The 7,230-nt window shown below is 39.7% G+C and overlaps 1 long non-coding RNA gene across 1 annotated transcript in view; it reads right to left on the minus strand.

Moving 5' to 3' along the window:
• The window catches only part of LOC142740727 (uncharacterized), a 35,321-nt gene that overhangs the window by 27,361 nt on the left and 730 nt on the right, over positions 1 to 7,230 (minus strand). The window contains exon 2 of the long non-coding RNA XR_012880863.1: positions 3,095 to 3,159. This is a non-coding gene — a long non-coding RNA (uncharacterized LOC142740727). The remainder of the gene's footprint in view (positions 1 to 3,094; positions 3,160 to 7,230) is intronic.

Genomic DNA, 7,230 nt, shown 5'->3' on the forward strand with positions numbered 1-7,230 from the left:
AGCGGTCTCAATCTCCGCAAGGATCTAATGTTTCACTATTGATACCATTAAATTAGCTTTTCCGTGTTAGATCAGCTCCATCTATATATATATTTTTTCTTAAATTTGTCTTTTTCCCTCCTTTTCTCCTTCCATGTTATTTAGTGTATAGCATTCTTATCATTTCCACTATACTTACAGATCAAGTTTTTAGTCTGGCCTTTATTATATCCTATCTTGTGGGCTTCTATTCAGACTTACTCTGGTTCTACTTCATTTGGGACCATCTATTTTGTGATACTGACAATTATATTGATCCTGTTGCCATTTCTTGGGTCAACCACATATAGCATGTAGTAGGGCCATTCGTTTTCAACAATATAGTGGCATATGTGTCCTTTCGTTATAGATTTCGCCCACTAGTTGGTATTTATTATGGTGACATATACATATTAATCAAATGACCCTCTTATCATATAGTCTTTACATTCCATCTACACTGGGACAATATAGCGATCTCCTAGCTTTGTGTTAGACACACTATACCATGCTAATTTTTATCTCACACTGTCATTATCTCTCCATATGTACCCATATAGGTTTGAGTTAGCATATGTACTCTTATGTTATTCACTTTTGTCTGCATTTCCGTCGAGTTGTTCTGGAAATGACACGACTTCCTGCCGATTTGACACTGGTGAAATATATATACATTTTTTGCCTCTGTGTTATTGCGGCTATTGTCTTGCTCTAGTTGGTGCTCTCGTGCCCACTTGCGGTTATTCCAAGTGGTCCGATATAATTGTGTCACCCTCGTGGGTTTTCATGTTTCCAATTATCATACTAATGTTCCATCAAACATATTAAACGGACACCCACGAGGACTCTACAATTTATGTTCACTCATATTGGACGGTTGTGAATATTACAATATAACAGAGCCTTTTATCTGCCTCCAATGTGATATTTTCACTCTGACATCCTATCACCAAGATTTTTTGTTTTGTTTTGTTTTTATTATCATTATTTTTATCCTTCACATTTAGTTCCTCACATAGGGATTCAGCTCCTTTTGCTTTAATCTTAATATATTCGTTTAGGCAAACCAGTGGAGCTTACAAAAATTATTCTAGCATTATTTATTGATCATTCAATATTTATTTCAATTTTGTTATTGCATGTATATAAAGATTATTTCTGGCTGCTATGTTTTTATCCACATAGCCTCATTACAATCATTTTGCCTTTATATATTGTCCAGCTGTATTAGGATTATTTATTAGCCTTGCCATTAAAGATGTACTATTTTCTGGACATATGTGTTAGGTGGAATACCAGGCATTTTTTTATAGTCATTGTTTGCATGTCAGACTTATCAGCAATGTTGTCTCTTCATATATATGCTTTTTCTTATTCCCTGTGTTCACACTTATATATATCTTCATGCGGTTGTTTGTTTGGTTTTTTCTTTCACATAATGCATATGATTTTGTGTTTTCTCTGTGGGTCTTTTCTGCACACATGTTTTCCGTGTATCAATATATGTCGGGTGATGCTCCGCAAGCTTCGGGGACATGATCCTCTATCAATTCTATGAAATCTCGTATTATACACACAATTTTTTTATAAATAATAAGTTTCTGCTGTATTTTATTTATTTCAATTCCTATTTCTATCATATGCATTAGTGCATTGCTTATAATTACAGCCATTATATAATTTTGAAACACAATAACGATGGAGGATTGATTTTGTTATAGCTAATCAACTCACCTGCGAGCGCCGCCTCGTTCTAGGTTCAACCTCCCATTTAGTCAGTATTTATTCACTCCGTGTGCTTGCTGGAGCTCACTCGACTTAGCCATGATTAAGGGCACAGCCAGTGCCTGAAACGCGTAGGCTATCTATTGCCGCATATCACCACCTCGTTCTTTCCTCCTGGTGTTTTTCAAGCATTGCTCTTGTATTTAAATAAAATGGAAACCTAGTTTTTCCTATTTACATCTTCATCGCTGGATCTCCTCTGGTTTTTTCTTCTATTGCTGCCGTGTGCCGTCGCGGTCGATCCGGGCGATTACAAACACTGGAGTGTTTTGACTGGTGAGCTGGAGGTTTCCTCCCCATTCCCTTTTCCATCATTATTTTTACTCCTAGCATCATAGTTATCTATGACGCTGGGTGTTACTGCCTGGCTGCAGGACAACTGTCCCGTACTGTAATCATGTTTTCAGTACGGGACAGTAGTTCCACGGAGAGGCAGTGACATCTAGCGTCATAGATAACTATGATGCTAGGAGCCAGGCTCCCTGCAGTTTGTTCGGTCCGGGAAATGCGGCCGACACACGGATCGTATATGACGGACCGGACACGCTCGTCTGAATTAGGCCTTAGGGTATGTTCACATTTGAAGGGAAAACAGCTCCTGATTTTCAGATGTTTTTTAAGCCACTCGTGATTTTCGCTGCGTTTTTCTAGGCCGTTTTTGGAGCTGTTTTCTATAGTGTCAATGAAAAACGGCTCCAAAAACGTCCCAAGAAGTGACCTGAACTTCTTTTTCGCGGCCCATCGGAACAGAACGCCGTTTTTCCGATTGAAATCAAGGGGCAGATGTGTTGGAGGCTTTCTGCTTCCGATTTTTCGCCCGTTTTTCGTGCGTCTACGGCCCCAACAAACGTCCGAGCATACCCTTAGGGCTTATTCACATGAACGAGTGCAATCAGCACGTCCAAGTTGCACTTGAGTCTATCGAGAGATCCAAGAAAACGTTAGAAAATAGGACATGTTCTATTTTTCAACAGACCCTTCACAAGGTCCATTAAAACAACGGCCCCATTGAAATATATGCGTCCGTGTGACGGCCGTTCATCACACGGATCTATACAACGTTCGTGTGAATAAGTCCTTACTTTATATTTCTTCTAATTATAACTCATCTGAATACCCAAGAAAGATTAGTTCATTGATACAGAAGTACATGAACATCCAGTTCATAGTTCAATTTATAGATATAGACTGATTAGCATATGAACGCATAATAATTGCTTTAGATGTTCATGTGTCAGTCCTTTTAATGAACATGATAAGTGTGAAAAGTTTTTAATATATTTTTAGCTACCTTGACAAAGCGTGTTTGCACGTGAAATGGCCGTAGGCTTATTCCGCATCATTTAGACAAAGATCCTGAAAAAAAAAATGTTATTGCCAAGTCGGTGAGTGCCTTGATTTTCTCTACTTTGGATTTCAAGTTGTACATGCTGTACTAGTCGATGAGCACCCTGTGGGCATGTTGACTGCCATCATTCATCAGTGTGAATAGTGCCAATGTGAGCCTCCATTCAACTATTAATCTCTTGTTCAACAGTGCCAGCCCATTTCCTTCTCTTTAATATTTTTAACTACGTTATCAATGCTTGAAGTTACAGCTAACAGTTGCCAACATGACAGCAGTTCAAGATTTTGAACTTCAGTTTTATCATAGGGACCATAATGTGGATACAAAATGCTATTCAATCTATAAATAAACCCATATGAGAACTATGGTCCACATTTATTATTCCGTTTATGTCCAATTTTGCTGGATATTGCACAAAGAGTCACATGTACAATTGTTTTCTCACTTCAAAAAAAGAAAACAGATGAAAAAAGTGGGCATGGTGAAGCTGTCAATGTATGTCTACACTCGTTTAACAAAGGCAAAGGTTAAAAAGGGCACAAATAAGTGACGCAAATAGCAGGCATAAAAATAAATTCAGTCAGACAAACCAAATGTATCAGATTTATTAGAGGCATAAGCCTTTTAATAAATTAGGCGCTGTTCTCGCCAACTACCCTCCCCAATTTCATTGGTGCAAAAAATACGCCATTATTAACCCTTTAATGATGCAGCCTAGTTTGGGCCTTAAAGAGGCTCTGTCACCACATTATAAGTGGCCTATATTGTACATGATGTGATCGGCGCTGTAATGTCGATTACAGCAGTGTTTTTTATTTAGAAAAACGATCATTTTTGACGGAGTTATGACCTATATTAGCTTTATGCTAATGAGTTTCTCAATGAACAACTGGGCGTGTTTTACTATATGACCAAGTGGGCGTTGTAGAGAGAAGTGTATGACGCTGACCAATCAGTGACCAATCAGCGTCATACACTTTTCTCCATTCATTTACACTGCAGATAGCGATATAGCTATATCGCTATGTGCAGCCACATAAACACACTATAACGCTACTCATGTGTCATGACAATGAATATACATTACCTCCAGCCAGGACGTCATGTGTATTCACAATCCTTACACTTCGCTAATACAATCCCGACACTACAGCACAGCAAGCGTAATCTCGTTTGAAATGACAGATTACAGCGTAATCTCGCGAGACTACGCTTGCTGTGCTGTAGTGTCGGGATTCTGAATATACATCATGTCCTGGCTGAAGGTAATGTATATTCATTGTCAGGACACTGCAGTAATGTTATAGTGTGTTTATGTGGCTGCACATAGCGATATAGCTATATCACTAGTGCTGTGTAAATGAATGGAGAGAAGTGTATGAGGCTGATTGGTCACTGATTGGTCAGTGTCATACACTCCTCTGTACAACGCCCACTTGGTCATATAGTAAAACACGCCCAGTTGTTCATTAAGAAACTCTTTAGCATAAAGCTAATATAGGTCATAACTTCGTCAAAAATGATCGTTTTTCTAAATAAAAAACACTGCTATAATCTACGTTACAGCGCCGATCACATCGTGTACAATATAGGCCACTTATAATGTGGTGACAGAGCCTCTTTAAGGCTCATAGCCAATTTTTCAAATCTGACGTGTCATTTTATGTGGTAATAACTTCGGGATGCTTATACCTATCCAAGTGATTCTGAGATTGTTTTCTCGTGACATTGGACTTTATGTTAGTGGTAAAATTTGGTCGATATATTTTGTGTTTATTTGTGAAAAATAGAAAAATGTAGAGAAAATTTGGAAATTTAGCTGCTTGTAAGACAGATAGTAATACCACACAAAATAGTGACTAGTTCACATTTCCCATATGTCTACTATATGTTGGCATCATTTTTTGAACACTATTTTATTTTTCTAGGACGTTACAAGGCTTAGAACATAAGGTAGAAAATATCGCCTGGATAAGAATGCTTAAAAAATATTTTTATTTTTATTAAATCTTTGAAATGGGCTACTCAAGCCAATAATTCCTATAGATAACACCCTAACCGGGTAGGTAGGACTAGATAAGGGTGCCAATATACTGATTTAAATGATTATGGAACTACTCCAAATATCTAGTTAAAACCTATAAATTCTGTCCATACCTGGACTAGATAGCTAAGTGTGCATTCACACCGAGTAAAGATCTGATACCTAGCAGCAGAGTGTGTATGAACACTCAGTAGCAAAAACGCAACACCTGAGACACAGTGTGCATTACCACTGAAATGAGCCACAGCACCTATATTTCTTGTGCATTAGCACCCATAAATAAACAGTGCAGCGCCTCGAGCAGTATTGTGCATTCACTTACAAGGGACTGTACATTTAAACAAAAGTGTGCATTCACACTAAATAGATATTGTATACTAAGTGTGCATTCACACTAGTCAGCAAAACCTACAACACAAAGTACATTATCGCTGAAATGAGCATCAGCTCATGCAGGTAGCGTGCATTCACACTCCTCAGTAGCAGCGTAACACCTATTGTAGTAGTGTGCATTCACACCTGATAAATATTGTCCACCTGATAACAAGAGTGAGCATTCACACTGAACAAAAATTGAACGCCTTATATCGCTATGTGCAGCCTCATACACACGCTAATGCTTTCCGTTCGTCACCATTCCAGCAGGTTTCCGGTTTTCCAACAGAATCAATAGCGCAATCGACTCCGCTATTGATTCCGTCGGAAAACCGGAAACCTGCCGGAATGGTGACGAAAGGAAAGCATTAGCGATGTTTCCGTCACCATTGAGATCAATGGTGACTGAAACAGAAGCTGTGCTTTCACTTTCCGTTGCGGGGTTCACCAGACGGAAACCTCTGACGGAACCCCGGAACGGAAATGAACGGTGATGTGAATAGGCCCTTACGCGTTTCCACGTCCTTATTTTATATAGAACGTTTCTTCAGAGGCATGTATATTGAGACAGGGCAGATTAGCACATCAGTTTTTCGTGCAATATTGTCTATCCGCCCTGTATCTGCTAGAGCTTTTCCCCTAACAGCACGGTTCTGGTATCCGTTAGGCGGTCAGAAACCAGAACCAATTTTTCGCTTGTGAATTGTATCTGACTAGTTTTAAAGAAAAACGCAACAAAATATGCAGCATAAAACCGCACCTATTTCTGCATCAAAATGCAAATACCGCACCTAAAAACGCATTAAAAAACACACTATTAGGTGCGGTTTTAGCTGCGGAATTACGTGTGTACACCTGGGGTTTTGATGCAGGGTTTTCCTTCATCAAATTACACAACGTGTGCATGTAGCCTATGCGGAAATTCTGCATCAATAATCCGCAACACATAAAGTACGCAGCAGAGAGATTTTCCAAAGCTGAAATAATTACATATAGAAAATGATGCCATGTACGAATTACAGACTTTTTTTCTCCTTAGGATAACAAGGTGTAAGGGGGCTTGTAACAGAATTGCTGCATTTTTTTCCGTCCGGAATTGCAGGCGGAAAAAACGCAGCAGAATACAGTAGCAGCAAAGTGGATGAGACAGAACAAATCTCATCCACACGCTGCGCAAATACTGAGCGGAAAAAACGGTAAGAAATGGACCTGCGGTATGGAATTTTATTCTGCAGCATGTCAATTATAGTTACGTAACCGGTCATTGAATTCAATGGGGAGGTAAAACCTGCAACAAATAGCAGTTGTTGCATTTTTTGCGACAGGTTCGCAGCGATTCTGCCGCAAAAAACGCAACTCTAAAAAAAAAAACAACAACTGTTTCTTCCTCCAGCCCGTCCTCCTGGGATGACGCTTCATCCCATGTGACCGCCGCTGCAGCCAATAACAGGCTGCAGCGGTCTCCTGGGATGAAACGTCATCCCGCTAGCAGGCCGCTTAATGCAGCAGTTTTCCGCAGAGGACATTCCGAGCGAAAAAGCGCACCACAGTTTGGTGCGTTTTTTCGCCCGGAATTCCCTTCAGCGCACAGGGCGTATCTGCTGCGTGCTTTTACGCAGTGTATCCGTCCCGCGTGAACCCGCTCCTAATTCTCTTCAGT

This window comes from Rhinoderma darwinii, chromosome 2 (genome assembly GCF_050947455.1).
Source record: "Rhinoderma darwinii isolate aRhiDar2 chromosome 2, aRhiDar2.hap1, whole genome shotgun sequence".
Taxonomy (NCBI): Eukaryota; Metazoa; Chordata; class Amphibia; order Anura; family Rhinodermatidae; genus Rhinoderma; species Rhinoderma darwinii.